At 42.0% G+C, this 18,786-nt stretch overlaps 1 pseudogene; it reads right to left on the bottom strand.

Annotated features, from left to right (window-relative positions):
- Positions 1-18,786, bottom strand: part of LOC135517566 (mesoderm induction early response protein 3-like) — a 50,367-nt pseudogene that overhangs the window by 14,876 nt on the left and 16,705 nt on the right.

The following is an 18,786-nucleotide window of genomic DNA, read 5'->3' as shown; positions in this document are numbered from 1 at the left end:
ATGTCTGTCACTCATTTTAAAAAAGGTCAACCATGTTAAGGAAACTGAACTCTCGTTTTAATATGGTGAAACTATTCCTTTTAAAAATAAACATTGACCATCTAATAATAAAATCAGGGTAGAAGCAGGTGAGTTGGTTCTACTGTTTTTGGTGGAATGACCGATGTTCTCACTGTTTTCGGGCCACTGAGCAAATTTCAGGTCTGGTGAGTGCAAATTAACGCTGTGATAATGGCGCCGGAGGGGATGGCTCCTAACCAATTGCTATTTTGTTAGTTTTTTCACCACTCATTTTGTACATAATGTTACTGCTACCATCTCTTATGACCGAAAAGAGCTCCTGGACAGCGATTAAGCACCTCGAACTGGACTAAGTTTTTTTCTGTAAGGAGTCCAATGCGAAGGATCTACTGCTTCTCCGAGACCAAGCCCAAATCCCCGTCATTCGTGTGAGGAAAAGACATAAATACAGGGGGCAGAGGTCTGGGTGCCGTGTGTGAACTCGCCGGTGAGTGAGTAAACCACCACTACCCTCTGTATTATAGGCCAATGTGCAACCATTGGAAAACAAACGGGATGATCTACGATTAAGACTATACTACCAACGGAACACTAAAAACTTCTTATGTTTCTGTTTCACAGACTTGGCTGAATGACGACACGGATAATAGAGCTGGCTGGCTTCTCAGTGTTTCGGCAGGACAGAGCAGCTATGTCTGGTAAGACGAGGGTGTGTGTGTGTGTGTGTGTGTGTGTGTGTGTAACTGCTGTTGCGCAATGTCTAATATTAAAGACGTCTCGAGGTATTGCACGCCTGAAGTAAAACACCTCATGATAAGCTGTAGACCACACCATCTATATTACTCGTAGCCATCCATTTACCACCACAAACCGATGCTGGCACTAAGACCACACTCAACGAGCTACAGTTGAAGTCGGAAGCTTACATACACTTAAATTGGAGTCATCAAAACTCGTTTTTCAACCACTCCACAAATGTCTTGTTAACAAACTATAGTTTTGGCAAGTCGGTTAGGACATCTACTTTTTCCAACAACAGACAGATAATTTCCCTTACAATTCAATGTATCACAATTCCAATGGGTCAGAAGTTTACATACACTAAGTTAACTGCCTTTAAACTGCTTGGAAAATTCCAGAAAATTATGTCATGGCTTTAGAAGCTTCTGATTGACTCAAATGACATAAATTAGCCTATTGGAGGTGTACCTGTGGATGTATTTCAAGGCCTACCTTCAAACTCAGTGCCTCTTTGCTTGACATCATGGGAAAATCAAAAAGAAAATTCAGCCAAAAAAATGGTAGACCTCCACAAGTCTGGTTCATCCTTGGGAGCAATTTCCAAACGCCTGAAGGTACCACGTTCATCTGTACAAACAATAGTAAGCAAGTATAAACACCATGGGACCATGCAGATGTCATACCGCTCAGGAAGGATACGCGCTCTGTCTCCTATAGATAAACGTACTTTGGTGCGAAAAGTGCAAATCAATCCCAGAACAACAGCAAAGGACCTTGTGAAGATGCTGGAGGAAACAGGTACAAAAGTATCCACAGTAAAATGAGTCCTATATCGACACAACCTGAAAGGCCGCTCAGCAAGGAAGTCACTGCTCCAAAACGACCATAAAAAAGCCAGACTACAGTTTGCAACTGTACATGGGGACAAAGATCATACTTTTTGGATAAATGTCATCTGGTCATTTAGAACTGTTCGGCCATAATGACCATGGTTATGTTGGGAGGAGAAAGGGGGAGGCTTGCAAGCCGAAGACCACCATCCCAACCGCGAAGCACGGGGGTGGCAGCATCATATTGTGGGGGTGCTTTGATGCAGGAGGGACTGCAGCAAAATAGATGGCATCATGAGGCAGGAAAATTATGTGGATATATTGAAGCAACATCAAGACATCAGTCAGGAAGTTAAAGCTTGGTTGCAAATGGGTCTTCCAAATGGACATGACCCCAAGCATGCTTCCAAAGTTGTGGAAAAATGGCTTGAGGACAACAATGTCAAGGTATTGGAGTGCCCATCACAAAACCCTGACCTCAAGCCTAAAGAAAAGTTGTGGGCAGAACTGAAAAAGTGTGAGCAAGGAGGCATACAAACCTGACGCAGGTACACCAGCTCTGTCATGACGAATGGGCCAAAATTCACCCAACTTATTGTGGGAAGCTTGTGGAAGGCTACGTGAAATGTTTGACCCAAGATAAACTTGGGTCAAAACTTAAAGGCAATGTTACCAAATACTAATTGAGAGTATGTAAACTTCTGACCCACTGGGAATGTGATGAAAGAAATAAAGCAATAAAAGCGGAAATAAATCCTTCTCTACTATTATTCTGACATTGCATTCTTAAAATAAAGTGGTGATCCTAACTGACCTAAAACAGGTTATTTTTACTAGGATTAAATGCCACCCGGGAGGCCCTAGACTGGAATATTTTACAGGATTCATCCAATGACATTGAGGAGTATACCACCTCAGTCACCGGCTTCATCAATAAGTGCATCAACGACGTCATCTCAACAGTAATTGTACGTACATTTCCCAAACAGAAGCCATGGATTATCGACAAAATCCGCACCGAGCTAAAGGCTAGAGCTGCCGCGTTCAAGGAGCGGGACACTAATCCGGACGCTTATAAGAAATCGCGCTATGCCCTCAGACAAACATCAAACAGGCAAAGTGTCAATACAGGATTAAGATTGAATCTTACTACACAGGCTCTGACGCTCGTCAGATGTGGCAGGGCTTGAAAACTATTACGGACTACAAAGGGAACCCTACCAGACGAGCTAAATGCCTTTTATGCTCACTTTGAGGTAAGTGACACTGAAGCACGCATGAGAGCACCGAAGGTAACCTGCCGAAATGATTACTGCCCCATAGCACTCAAGTCTGGAGCCATGAGGTGCTTTGAAAGGCTGGTCATGGCTCACATCAACACCATCATGCCAGAAACCCTAGACCCACTAATTCACATACCGTCTCAACAGAGCCATAGATGAAGCAATTGCACTCCCCACTACCCTTTCCCACCTGGACAAATGGAACACCTATGTGGGAATGCTGTTTATTAAGTGCCTTGGTGTCCATGACACCAAACTATCATGGTCCAAACACACCAAGACAGTTGTGAAGAGGGCACAGCACCTTTTCCCCCCCAGGATACTGAAAACATTTGGCATGGGACCCCAGATCATCAAAAAGTTCTACAGCGTCGAGATGCACCTTGCCAGTTGCATCACTGCCTGGTATGGAAACTGCTCGGTATCTGACCATAAGGCACAACAGAGAGTAGTGTGTACAGCCTAGTGCATCACCGGGGCCACGCTTTCAACCATCCAGGACGAGACAGTGTCAGAGGAAGGCCCTAAAAATTGTCAAAGACTCCAGTCTCCCAAGTCATAGAATGTTCTCTGTTACTGCACGGCAAGCAGTACCGGAGCGCCAAGTCTAGGATCAAAAGGCTCCTTAACAGCTTCTACCCCAAGCCATAAGACTGCTGAACTAAACTAATCAAATGGCCACCCAGACAATTTACATTGACCCCTACTCGCCGTTTATTATCTAAAGTCACTTTAAAAATTATCTCGACTAACCTAACCTGTACCCCCGCACATTGACTCGGTAACACATTTCTTGTGTTGCTTTTTGATTGATTAGATTTTTTTTGTTGTACTTTTGTTTATTTAGTAAATATTTTATTAACTCTATTTCTTGAACTGCATTGATGGTTAAGGGCTTATAAGTAAGCACTTCATGGCACATGTGACAAATAAAATTTGATTTGAAAATGCTGTGCAACTTTCTGTGATTGTTTACTGTGAACACTGAGGCTGTACCCACTTTAGTTAGTTTGAACAGTGGCCAAGTAGGCTACTGTGACTATTTGATCATAATGTAGGCCTAACAGAGTGGCCTACCATCAAAAACAATTGAGAAAAATGCATCCCACAACATTCTAAAAAGCATTCAGCCTACAGTAGCAGCAAATGTGTGGTGTTCAATGGACTTTTGGAAGAAAAAAAAACATGCAGGGCTTAAAATTAACCTGATTATCCACTTGTCCTTCAGACAAGAGCACATTGTGTGCTCTTGTAGGAAGCAACCACTCCCTTATTGTTGACTAGAAATTAGCTATAACTGGGCTAACTCACTAACTAACAAAGAATATGAACAAAGCTCTCATTTTGATCTCACAACTACTCACTACCGCTCATGCTGTAAACACAATCCAGTTCAAAGTGAATGGCACATATCCATATTGTATATGGCAATGGCTATTTGCATATAGGCCTACTGCAGCTCTGATTGGTTATGAAACACCGGTCTGTGTCGAGTACGGGCCTGAGTCGTGCTTGTGAATACAATAAAACCCTAAAGCAATGCCCTCTGCCTACAATAAAATCTCTTGCACAGTTAGTTTTGCATACCATACCAAGTCTTGCATAGCTCATTTTGTTTCAGTATGTTACATTGAAAGTGCCTAATATAGCATTGATTCGGGCACAATTCCCACAGCAGAGCGAAATGTTGATAGTATTAACTAAAGTGGAAAACTCTAGAAAGTTGACCGAAATTTAATCTCGTGCTTCTCGGCGTGGGCTTGTATTGCTTCTGCGCAGCGGTCCAAGGGGAGCTGCGTGCCTGTGCGGGAATGATCCCATTGTACTTTGGCAGAAGAGAGGGAAAGACACTTTCTGGGTTAACATCAGACAAAATGCGAGGTCAATCCATGACAAAGGGGCACTCACGTTACACCAGGGTAGCTGCTGTACTTCTTTTTCCCAAACCGGTTCTGTTGGACAAAGAAGTCAAATCGTTCCGACTTTTTCCACATGTAGTAGAAGGCGACACATTCAGAGACTGTCCTTGTATTCACCTGAAGGAGAAAGAGTAGGTGAAGGGTTAAATGGAGAGATGTATCAAGTCCTGTATCAAGAACATGACTGGCATTGAACAACAAGTAGAACCTCAAAAGCTACAAAACTCAGGGCTGGTTTTCCAGACTAAGCATAGTCCTTGGGGGGGGGGGGGGAAACAGTTCCTATGAAGATCATCCATTGAGCATGATTTTTGGTTCAGAAACAGGCGTAATGTGTATGGGAAACTAGTTCTCAGTTACCAACTGACAGGTCAACTGAACAGGCAATATAAATGCAAAGAAAGAAGCTTTGTCCAGATTTACAAATTCTGGACAATTGATAAGTAAACATTTAAATCTGGAATGGTTTGTTTGTTTGTTTTTAAATTAATTTCAAAGTTATAGATATTTCAGTGTTCCCGAACGACCTCCATAACCAACATCCATTATATCTTTGAAGTCCTACTGTATTGATAAGACTGGTCTTACCTTATGTTTCTGGATGAGGTGAAAGTTCTTCTCATAAAGGAGGAGCGCAAGTTCAAAGTTTCTGCATTCTTCTTCTGACCAGGGAGGCATTTCACCTGAAATCAAAAGGTGGAACATTGATTTTTTACTCCACTGTTTTAATACAATATGGATCTGTGTGTAAAAATGTCAACTTACCCTCAGAGGACTTTTCACACCGGCGATAACGCTCCAGTGCATCATGGACGGTGTAGTTACACTTCACAAGCTCATACAAGGCCTTGGGAGGGACAAATAACACTAATCAGTTAAGAGAGCTAGAGAGCAAGAGAGAAAGAAAGAAAAATGTACCTGCTCGTTGTCTTGAACGAGACCACTCTCCAGCGCAGGGCCCACCTTCCCATTAACTACTAGGGCGGAAGTGTCATGCAGGAAGTCTTTCACCGTCTGCTCCGGCAGGGCATCAGGTTGCCATAGCAACTGGTCTTCATTCTCATACACTAGGAGGATATATTTTTAGACAAGGACAACACTTGGAAGCTTTGAAGGAAGTTTCCTACCTTTACATCATATCTGTTGAATATGACGCTACATACAGTATATTGAACAGATTTTGTACATATATTGAACAAATATGAAATCAAGTAAACTGATATCTGTTCAACATCTTAACATTGAATTTCACCACTTCACAAGCTAATACAATGCCTTGGAAAGGGCAAAAAAAAATCTATTTAAATTCAGAGTTGATCTTCAAGAGAGCTAGAGTGAGTGGAGTGTGCGAGAGAAATTCTAAATGTATATTTGGTATCTCACATACACTGACCTTTTTCATTGGCATCGTAGTAACAGACAAGGGCAGGGATTTCAGCTTGATACTGGGACCCAACCATAATTTCCTTTGAAATCAAATTATTTAAAATTAGTTAAATTAAATACCATTATGTTGACATTTGCAGTGGAACAAGCCATCCACGTGTCATGAGCCTCATCTACTAGGAGTCGGTGGAGGAATGATTGATCATGAGAAGCACTGAAATACACACCTTCCTGGTGTCCTCAGGACACACACCATCTTCCTCACCCTCCGATTCCTTGTCTCCATCGTAAATAGCATTAGCTAGAGAAGCAGATAGTGGAAGGTGAGGGAAGTAAATGGGACTGCAGTGCATAGGGGGTGTCAACTTAAACTGTGAAACAGCGATACGAGCAGCAGTATGAAACAAAAAAATATTGCAGAAACATGATACCACACTTGTTAGCACCCACACAGAGCATCTGCACACACATGGGAGTTTTCTTCACTCTGCTACGAAGTGATAGCTGCATGGAAACAACAGTGGAGGAGATTAGCCTCTCACTTCTCGTTGTTGCCAAAGTCGGCTCGATATGCTACTTCCCGAAATTTGTATCGCGGACACTACCATTACACTTTAACACAAACCTTTTACATTAGGACTTAAATCTCACAATATATTTCAGGTTGCTAAATGCACTGATGTCAGATGATGCATGTCAGTGGTAGCATTATAGGGAAACAAAAAGGAAGATATTCCACAGTTCAAGGAAGTGAATGATCCCAATGTTAAACTTACAACGTAGTGTTCTGGGGAAGAAATCACTGGTTTCATGGGATGTCACCGAGGGTGTGAGGTCATCAGCTGAGGACTGCGTTTCTTCATCATCACCTGACAGAAGATCTTTTGCTATTTCTTCCTGATTAAAATACACCAATAAGTCAATACATACACTACCAGTCAAAATTTTTTAGAACACCTACTCATTCAAGAGTACATTTGTACTATTTTCTACATTGCAGAATAATAGTGTAGACATCAAAACTACGAAATAACACATATGGAATCATGTAGTAACCAAAAAAAATGACAAATCAAAACATACTTTATATTTGAGATTCTTCAAAAAAAAAATAAAAAAAAAATCGCCCTTTGCACACTCTTGGCATTCTCTCAACCAGCTTCATGAGGTAGTAACCTGGAATCCATTTCAATTAACAGGTGTGCCTTGTTGGAAAGAAATTCCACAAATTAACTTTTCTTAATGGGGGGGAGGAATACAGAAGATAGCCCTATTTGGTAAAAGACCGAGTCCATATTATGGCAAGAACAGCTCGAATAAGCAAAGAGAAACAGTCCATTCTTACTTCAAGACATGAAGGTCAGTCAATTCGAAAAATTTGAAGAACTTGTGCAGTCGCAAAAACCATCAACCACTCTGATGAAACCTTCAGGCCTTCATGGTCAAATTTCTGCAAAGAAAGCACTACTCAAGGACACCAATAACAAGAAGAGACTTACTTGGGCCAAGAAACACAAGCAATGGTCATTAGACCAGTGGAAATCTGTCCTTCGGTCTGGAGTCCAAATTGGAGATTTCTGGTTCCAACCGCAGTGTTTTCGTGAGACGCAATGTGGGTGAACAAATGATCTCTGCATGTGTATTTCCCACCGTAAAGCATGGAGGTGGAGTTATGCTGTGGGGGTGCTTTGTTGTTGACACGGTCAGAGATTTCTTTAGAATTCAAGGCACACTTAACCAGCATGGCTACCACAGCATTCTGCAGCGATACGCCATCCCATCTGGTTTGGACTTAGTGGGACTATTATTTGTTTTTCCACAGGACAACAAACCAACACACCTCCAGGCTGTGTAAGGGCTATTTAACCAAGAAGGAGAGTAGTGGAGTGCTGCATCAAATGACCTGGTCTCCACAATCCCCTGACTTCAACCAAATTGAGATGGTTTGGGATGAGTTGGACCGCAGAGTGAAAGAAAGGCAGCCAACAAGTTCTCAGCATATGTGAGAACTCCTTCAAGACTGTTGGGAAAGCATTCCAGGGTGATGCTGGTTGAGAGAATGCCAAGAGTGTGCAAAGCTGTCATCAAGGCAAAGGGTGGCTATTTGAAGGATCTCAAATATATTTGGATTTGTTTAACACTTTTGGTTACTACATGATTCCATATTTGTTTTTTCATTGTTTTGATATATTCACTATTATTTTACAATGTATGAAATAGTATGAATAAAGAAACACTCTTGCATGAGTAGGTGTTCTAAAACTTTTGACCGGTAGTGTATATAATACATTAAAACGATGGTTTCGCTGAAACTTTTGGAAAAAGAGTGAAGTAGGAATACAATGTTCAGGATCCAACAATGAAACCCCCAGCATCCAACAGTGAATCCGAGGCAAATTATTTTAAAAGGAAAGCCCTCTCACAACCTACTAACAATTTGTTTACAAATATGTTTTCACTGCAGGTGGGATAACTTTTCCAAGTGAATGGAAATATTACATTAGACGAAGTCCAACGTACAAAATTGACACGGTGCTTACTTACTTTATCTAATGTCATATCAGGTAGCTCGTCCGTAAGTTCAACAGAAGAGCCGCCCACACTGGACCCTCCAGCGGTGCCAATTGATGCTTCGTATCTATACATAGCCAGCAGCTCCTCCAGTGGCATGTTGCCCTCCTGAATGATTAAAGATGACTTGATTTTGTTTTACAAATCATAAACAAAAATTCATGCATAACAGTTAGGAAGATTTATGACAGAATGTTAACATTAAAAAATGGACAGTTCACTTAATACAAATTCATCTCGTTTCCCACACCTTGGCTGCTGTCAATCTACTGAGCCAGCCTTTCTAGCATTTTCTTGTAAAGAGCGAGGCTAGTATTGTATTGAGGGGAGTTGTATCGGCCATTAATTATAGCCTGTTCAAAACTTCCAGTTGATCAACTATCCCATGTTAGCAAGGTCAGTTAGGTTAACCAGTTATTTAAATATTGCAGTTATCATGACCAGATTATGTTCCATGAGGCCTCAACCACCAGGGGGGCCCCAATCAATTTTGTGGAGTCACTAAAGTATCATATGAACACGAGACAGGGCAAAATGTGTAGAATTCCAGGAAATTGGCTTTAAAACAGCAAAACAGGGTTTGCTCTGGAAAAAATGTAGAGCAGTGGGAGGAAAAAGTCAAGGGGGGCAGCTCATAATAATGGCTAGAATAGAGTCAATTGAATGGTAGAAAACATGTGGTTGATACCATTCCATGGACTCCATTCCAGCCATTACTATGAGCCATCCTCTCCTCAGCAGCCTCCACTGCCAGGGTCCCCCCAAATTCTACTCTAAAATAAAAATAAAATTATGCAGACACCACCTAGTTTAAAAGTTCCACCTCCTGAAATAACATACTGGTAAAATTATTTGTTAAAATATATTTGTTTTCACATTGGACCACACATATAGCCTATGCATGATCCATATGATCAGGTATGCTATTAGCAATAAGTATTATCACCTGTAGCCTAAATGTTGCAACATAGTGGCTATAAATAAATAGGCTGAAGCATGGTGTTGCCTATCTGCAGTTACCCTATTGGGCTAAAACATAAATATCTCATTTAGATTAGTATTCAGACCCTTTACTCAATACTTTGTTGTGAAGCCCCTTTGGCAGCGATTACAGCCAGTCTTCTTGGGTATGATTCTACAAGCTTGGCACACCTGTATTGGGGGGGGGCGCATCTCCCATTCCTCTCTGCAAATCCTCTCAAGCGCTGTCAAGTTGGATGGGGATTATCACTGCACAGCTATTTTCAGGTTTCTTCAGCGATGCTCGATCGGGTTTAAGTCTAGGCTCTGGCTGGGCCGCTCAAGGACATTCAGATACTTGTCCCGAAGGCACTCCTGCGTTGTCTTAGCTGTGTGCTTAGGGTAGTTGTCTTATTGGAGGGTGAACCTTCATCTCAGTCTCAGGACCTGAGCACTCTGGAGCAGGTTTTCATCAAGGATCTCTGTACTTTGCTCCGTTCATCTATCCCTTGATCCTGACTAGCCTCCCATTCCCTGCCGCTGGAAAACATCCCCACAGCATGATGCTGCCACCACCATACTTCACCATAGGGATGGTGCCAGGTTTCCTCTAGATGTGACGCTTGGCATTCAGGCCAAAGAGTTCAATCTTGGTTTCATCAGATCAGAGAATCTTGTTTTCATGGTCTAGGAGTCCTTTAGGTGCCTTTTGGCAAACTGCAAGCGGGCTGTCGTGTGCCTTTTACTGAGGAGTGGCTTCTGTTTGGCCACTCTACCATAAAGCCCTGATTGCAGCACTCCACCAGAGACAGTTGGCCTTCTGGAAAGTTTTCCCATCTCCAGAGGAACTCTGGAGCTCTGTCTGAGTGACCGTCGGATTCTTGGTCACCTCCTTGGCCCTTCTCCGATTGCTCAGTTTGGCCAGCTCTAGGAAGAGTCTTGGTGGTTCCAAACTTTTTCCAATTAAGAATGATGGATAGTGCATAGTGTTTTTGGTACCCTTCCCCTGATCTGTGCCTCAACACAATCCTGTCTCGGAGCTCTATGGACAATTCCTTCAACCTCATGGCTTGGTTTTTGCTCTGACATGCACTGTCAACTGTGGAACCTTATTTAGACAGGTGTGTGCCTTACCCAATCATGTCCAATTAATAGAATTCCCTACATATGGGATGCCAATGGCATTTCCCGTATGATTGATGAGGATCTCCATACTGCAAATGTATGGTCCCTTACTAGACATCCACAAATAGGCCAACAGCCTCAGGCCGTGCCCCAGGGTCAGATCTTCCGGGAAGTCATCAAATGAAGTCTCTCGGACATTTGGTTTCTGTTTTATTACATTTCGGTAATTTTTCCACTCTTCTGGAAAATGCCACCAGATGGCGACTGGCTGCTTATTGCAAATGGACAAAACACCAAAGTGACATGGCCATTTCTCGTAAACGGAAAAGACTTCGTAGACGAAACTCGGTGAGCACAGGTTTGGCCAAATGGGCTTTTTAGCCCAGAAACAAGATGGCGTTGAGGCCACAACATTGAGTTAAAGCCCATTTTCTGGGATTAAAAAGGTCAAAATCTGTAATAAGATTCTCGTCAAATTACATGAACCTACGGTGTCAGGAAAAAAGAACCAGCCATTTATCTCCCGTAATTTATGAGAAATCGTACAATTGGTGATCGTGAAGTATTTTTTTCAAAAAAGATATTACAGATCCAGTTGCGGCATTTCAGAGCTCTACGTGATTTCTGTGATTTTCTGAAATCATACACACGGGAGTGCCACAGTGTGAGGCTAATAGAAACAGAGCCTGCAAGTTACCTGTGTTTGAACTAGCAAAAGAACCATCAGACCTAGAGCATGTTCTAGAGCTTAAGTCGATAGTGCACTGTGAGTTATGTGGCTCTAGGAGGTTCTCAGGCCGAGAAACAGCCTTGTACATTTGCAATGACTTCAATTCATTTTGACCATCGCGAAAATGATGACATTTAGAAAAGTTCCAGAGTCACAAGACTAGGTGCACTGAAACTGCCTCGGCCCCTAGAGATGGACCCTAAAGTTTCTGTCCGATAGCCCTTTCAGGGATCCCGTAGCAATGCCCAGACAAAATGCATTTTCAGCACTAATTAAGGTCGCTGCTTGGGCTCCGAATGACCTATTGAGCCGAAACTCGGGATTCGGGATCGCCTCAGCTAGGCCTACACAATATCATAACTGGACCCACAGCTAGAATGTAACTACGTACTTTACATACTTTATGTTTTTATTATGGTTTAAACAGAAGGCGCTGTGAATTTTGGGCCTGCTCTGAAATATGTGATAGTTGGCTTCTAAACGTGTTGGACAAAGTGGGTTTGGTGTCAAAATGAGATCTTATTGACTGATGGACACTGACTTGAAGGCTGACTTTTGTCTATTTGCAATATGTTTAAAAAGTGATGAACCATCACCAAAATGACAGACTGAAATCAACACCAACGATCGATGGAGAGGAACCACCATCACTGCCCAGCCATCCCGAGTTCAACGGGCCAGTCAATTGGGCATTTCTGCAGCATATTAGAGCATGTCAAATTCGTGATGGTAAATGCCCATTGTAAGACATTGCAAAAGGATCGGAACTTCTCTCTCATCAAACATGACAAATAGACCGAGGTTGATTCAGGGCTTAACATAGTGATATATAATTTGGTCAGTATAAATGCCATTTGGACATGGTTCACTGACTTTTGGGTTCGGAAACCAACTTCCTATGATCATACATGGCAAATGGACATAACAACCTGATTTGGTACTTTCCTTTCAAATATTTTTATTAAACACACAAGAATGGTGTATAGGTATACAAGACAGGTATACAATTCTTATCTAAACATAAAAGAGCATACAGGAACAACAAGACCCAGAGTTCTGGGTGCAAAACAAATACAAAACAGGCCATACAAAACAAGGAAATGTAGAAAGAAAGAGGGTAGATGTCTGTCTGTCTCCCTAAGTGTCTTCTAAGTGTACAGTGTTTGCCAATTCGCTGAGCCATAACTTGGTAGAGGGCGCTTCCCTCCTTTTCCAAAACAACAAGATCAGTTTTTTTGCCGAAATGAGACCGTAAGAGATTAGTTGTTTTGGGGGGGGTTGGTTAATCCGTTTAGGGACTCGGATACTCCCAGGATTATCAGAAGCGGGTCTGGATCTATTGAAGTCTCCAAAACTTCAGAGAGGATCCCAAAAATTCCACACCAATAACCATGCAAGTTAGAGCATAGGGCAAAGCAGTGGAGTAGTGTACCCTGCGCAGCCTAACATTTATCACACGTAGGGGATGTATCAGGGAATATCCTATGCAGTTTAGTTTTGGAATAGTGTCATCTGTGTAATACCTTGAATTGTATGAGACGATGTCTGGAATTAATTGGAGCATGTGTGGATATACTCCAAGCTCTCTTCCCAGTCTGCCACCGAGATGTCAGTCCCTAGTTATTCCTCCCATTTTGCCTTAATGGCATCTGTAGAAGGTGTGCTAACAGATTGAAAAGCATCATATAGACGCGATATCAGTTTATCTGAGGTGGGGCATATTTTTATGCATCCGTCAAACATGGAAGGTTTAGCATTCCCAAATGTTGGGAGGTGTTTTCTAAAGTAGTATCTAATTTGTAGGTATCAGAAAAAATTACTTCTGGGAAGATTACACGTTTCCCTCAGCAACTCAAAGGAAGCAAAGGTCCCTTCTATGTATAAATCCCCTATGGTACTTATCCCCAACTCTCCCCATCGCTCAAAGGTGTTATCAAGGTTAGATGGGGCAAAGGAGGGATTCCTGGCGACAGGGAGCATGAATGACATTGGTCTAAGCTCAAAGTGGACTTTAATTTGCTTCCAGATTCGGACTGTGCTATGTATAATAGGATTGTTACAATAAAGTGACATCTCCAGATTGACAGGCGACAAAATCACAGCGCCGATAGAGAAGGGGTGACACTCCTCACGCTCCATACTAAGCCAGCTGGATGACAGAAGTGCGTCATGCAGCAGAAACGTAACAACGCGAAGGTTAGCGGCCCAGTAATAAAATTTGGGAGAGACAATCCTCCTTCCATCTTTCATTTACAGAGGTGTTTTTTACCTATCCTGTGTTTAATAATCCCAGATGAAAGGATTGATAATTGAGTCCAGTTGTTTATGAAAGGATTTAGGTTTGAATACTGGGATGTTCTGATATAGGTAGAGCAGTTGTGGGAAGAAGACCATTTTAAATTACATTAATTCTTCCGAGCAGAGAAATTGGGAGAGTTCTCCAAAATAGTATGTTTGCCTTGAATTTTTGTATCAGAGGGGGGAAATTCTCTTTAAATAGTAAGGAATATTGTTTGGTAACTACAATTCCCAGGTAGGTAAATTTTTCTGAAGATAACTTAACTGGGAGATGTTCTAGCCAGGAGGTGTTTTGCGACCGTATGGGCATTGATTCACTCTTGTTCCAATGTATTCTGTATCCCGAGAAGGTACCAAACAAATTGATCCAATCAAGTACAGCTGGGATACTAGCCTGGGGTTCTGTTACATAGAGGAGGTTGTCATCTGCGTATAGGGAAAACTTATTTAGAGTATCTTTAGTATTATAGCAGTGTATAGCTGCATGAGATCTAATCGTCTGAGCGAGCGGTTCGATAATTAGGGCGAAGAGCATAGGCGACAGCGCACAAACCTGCCTTGATCCTCTGTAAAGGTTAAATCGGGGCAACAATGATTGGTTAGTGAGTATTCTGGCACAGGGGTTCCTATATAAAAGCTGGTTCCAATTTATGAACCCATCTCCAATATTACATTTCTATAGGACCTTGAATAGATTGACCAAGTTGAGTGGCCCTAAGGCCTTTTCGGGCGTCAAGAGATATGATGGCAAGGTCCACGTTGGGTAACCTCTGAGAATACATAATGTTGAAGAGGCGCCTGAGATTGAAGAATGAGTTTCTGTTAGGGATAAAGCCGGTCTGATCCGAATGGACCAATTGGCCAATTAAAGTGCTAAACCTGTTAGCCAGAGTTTTTGCTAAAATCTTTTGGTTCTTATGTATAACTGTAATGAACGCTTCATCCAAAGTAGAAGGGAGAGCTCCATCCTCATTGACCTGAACCAACATTTTCTGCAGGTAGGGAGAGAGCATGTTGATGAATGTTTTATAGAATTCACCAGGGTATCCATCTGGGCCCGGGGTCTTGCCACTCTTTAGAGATTTAATTGTTTCTCGAATCTCATCAAGAGATCTTTCCTTATTCAGGAAGTTAGAATCTTCCTGGTTCAGGGCAGGTAGATTACAGTCCTCCAAAAAAGTTTGCATAATTAAGGGGTTAGGATCCGCTTTATATGTATATAGTCTCATAAAACTGACGGAATCTGTCATTGATGTCTTTGGGGGAAGAGAATAATTCCCCAGATGCAGATTTAACTTTGTGAATCATTCAGTCATTCATTTTTTCGAAGTTGTCTGGCGAGTAATTTGTGTGGTTTGTCACCAAACTCAAAATATTTTTGCTTGGCATAGAGAAAAGATTTAGCAATTTTAGCTGAGAGAATCTGATTATATTCAAATTTTTAAAAGAGGTCATTTTTTATATTTCTCCATAGATGGATGTCTAGCATTCTCCCTATCCAGTAAGTGAATTTGTCCCTCCAGTTCTTCCAGTTTTGCCTACTCCTGGCAGCCTGAAAGGAGATGATACAGCCTCTCAGATTTAATTTTTTATTTATTTTACTAGGCAAGTCAGTTAAGAACAAATTCTTATTTTCAATGACAGCCTAGGAACAGTGGGTTAACTGCCAGTTCAGGGGCAGAACGACAGATTTGTACCTTGTCAGCTCGGGGATTCGAACTTGCAACCTTTCGGTTACTAGTCCAATGCTCTAACCACTAGGCTACCCTGCCTTCAGTGTTTAATGCTGGGGAAGTCTCTGTGTTGTCGTTGGTATCAAAGAAAAATTTAATTTGGTCTTTAAGATATTCACAGAATGTTGGTTCTGTGAGGAGCTGAGGATTCAACCTCCAGACCCTCTCGTTTGGTACAATGTCACCCAATCTCGGGGAGAAGGTGAGTGGACTGTGGTCCGAGATTATAATATCATGATACCTCACATTACAGGTATAGGGGAGTAGTCTAGCATCCACCAAAAAGTAGTCAATTCGAGTGGAAACATTGTGAACATGAGAGTAAAAGGAGTATTCCCTACCCGTAGGGTTAGCGATTCTCCATATATCAAATAAGTTAGATTTTTTTATGTAGGTATTCAAGAATTTGCTTGAATAGGAGGTAGGGGTTCGCCGGGTAGAGGATCTATCCAAATATTGGTCTAGCACACAGTTAAGGTCCCCTCCAAGGTTGGTATGGGAGATATCTGGAATCAGGGCAAGGACTCTTGGAAAAGAAGAGGGGTTATCAATGTTTGGCCCATAGATATTTAGTAGAGTTACTGAGGTTGAGTGGATTTCTCCTATTACGATCACGTACTGACCCTCTTTATCCGCAATAGTGGTTTTATGTAGAAAGGGAATTCCTTTCCATACCAGAATCGCTGTGCCTCTCGTTTTCTAGGTCGGGAGAGCGGCCCGCGGCTAGACAAAGGCAGAACATCAACTTGCTAACCAGGTGTCTGCGTCTGCCCCTTCCCAACCATCACCCCCAGTCCCCTGCAAGCAATAAATAAATGTTAATACGAATAATGTAAGGATTGTAAAATAAATAACGAAACAAAAATGGGGGAAGTATATCCATCTGAAGGTGTCAGTAAAAATATGCACCGCTCTGAGCACAGCCGGGATGAAAGTGAATTTAACATTAAATGAGAGCTGACCGCCATCCATTGGTCGGCTCAGCGTCTTACATGTTCGGTAGCCCTTGTTGAGCCCGTTTAATACGGTTTCACCCATTATGGTATAGTATGGATTTGAGTCCATGACCAGACCCTAACACACAATGACAAGGCACTCTAATCTGTACAAGGGATTGGCGTATATCCCCGGATAAACTTCTCTACGTGCAAAACCGAGGAGAGCCAAATCTTCTCACCGGAAGGTGGGGTAATTCTTAGTCTTGCAGGGAAGAGTAAGGCTGGGCGAAGATGGAGTTTGGTCATGACATCTCTATAGTCGGTGCGGTGCTTTGACACATCGGGCGCATAATCCTCATAGACACAGAATGGGTGCCCTTTATGTGACAGGTTGCCCCTCATTCGAGCTTCACGCAGGATAAGATCCTTGGTATTTAAACTGTGACAGATGATTACTGGGCGAAGACGTTAACTCGGTCCAGATACTGGGACAATGGAGCGATGTGCACGGTCCAGCTGGGGATCCGAAGCCAAAACATCCGATCCCATTGCATCCTTCAATAGCTTGGCGAAGAAGTCGGTGGGGCGAGAGCCCGCCTCTACCCCCTCTGCCAGACCAACAACGCAAAGGTTACTACGTCTGGATCGGCCCACCAGGTCCACCACTTTCACAGAAAGCCTCTGCACACTATCCTGCAATGACGTGCATAGCTTCTCTAACTCGTCAATCCTACCAGCATTGAATTCAGAAGCTTTCTCAAGGCCCACAATACTCTGGCCATGTGAAGCGACCGTTTGAATGATGCTCTCGATTTTGGTGTCCAGTTCAGCAATAGTGGCCTTAAGATCCGCAGCTATAGCAACATGTAGCTCCCCCAAAACCCGGGTAAGTTCTATAAGTGTCACGTTGTTGCATGTGCCTTCCGCCATGTCTGTCTCGTTGTTTAGTGGAGAGTAGGCCTCCGCTGTGGATTTATTGTCATTTGGTCGCTTATTACTCGGCATTTTCATATAAAAAGTTACAATCTTGTATTAGAAAGAAATGTTTGTTGTAAAAGTGCCATAAAGTAGGTTAAATTAGATTATTTTGCAAAAAAGTTGCAGGTGCCCCTCACACACAGCAGTTCACTCCAAAATGCTAGCTCCGCCACCCTGATTTGGTACTTTCAATATTTATGTATGGCATTTGGACATTTCTTATGCCATTTGGCCATGGTTCACTGGGATTTTGATTTCCTAAGGTCATATATTGCAAACGGACAAAACCTATTTTTATTGAGTTTGTCCATAAGGGCTAAGGTATGTTCATATGGTTGTTGTATATGTATTATTGACAAATATATACACACACACACACACACACACACACATTTAAAAAGAAAAAGTAAATAATAAAAAATAAACCGTCCAGAAAGCACTTGAGGGAGTTAAATAAATAAGAATAATCTAAATTTGACCCTTGGGTCTTGACTTTATGTCCATTTGCAATATGAACATTTACGGTGGAGCACGCTCGCCATCGTTGGGATTTTTGCTGTGTGACACTTCGCATTTGCTTTGAAAGAACTGCTGTCGATTTGAGATCATGTATATGCTTTGCCAAACGGCAATATGTTGCCAGTCATTTTTTGTATATTTCATGGGGGTCTTCCAGGTGGACTCCAATCAAGTTGTAGAAACATCAAGGATGATCAATGGAAACAGGAGTCTCGTAGCAAAAGGGTTTGGAATAAGGCGTTTTATTTTTATATACATTTGCAAAAAAAAACTGTTTTCGCTTTGTCATTATGGGGTATTGTGTGTAGATTGATAAGGAACATTTATTTAAACCATTTTAGACTAAGGCTGTAACGTAACAAAATGTGGAAAAAGTCAAGGGGTCTGAAAACTTTCCGAATGCACTCTGTCCCCCCAAAAAACTTGCATAAACACACTGAATATAATGTAGACATACCTGTTAGGGTAACACGCCCCCTGCCTATATTTCTCACAGAAACCACTTAGTCTAACATTTCTTTAAAATGGTGCAGTTTATACTTATTTAGGAGTTGAGAAATAAATTCAGAAAGGAACGCTGGGAACAAACACCATTAAAACTTGGGTCAGAATGCAGTTCTCCCTCCCTATAGCACTAGTAACTTGAATGCACCTGGAGAGGAACATTTCTCACAGAACAAGCAGACTAGGTAAATACACTGAACAAAAATATAAAAATGCAACATGTAAAGTGTTGGTCCCATGTTTCATGAGC

Source organism: Oncorhynchus masou, chromosome 28 (assembly GCF_036934945.1).
Source record: "Oncorhynchus masou masou isolate Uvic2021 chromosome 28, UVic_Omas_1.1, whole genome shotgun sequence".
Lineage (NCBI taxonomy): Eukaryota > Metazoa > Chordata > Actinopteri > Salmoniformes > Salmonidae > Oncorhynchus > Oncorhynchus masou.
Note: the sequence above shows the minus strand (reverse complement) of the source record. Positions and strands in the feature narration are given on the sequence as shown.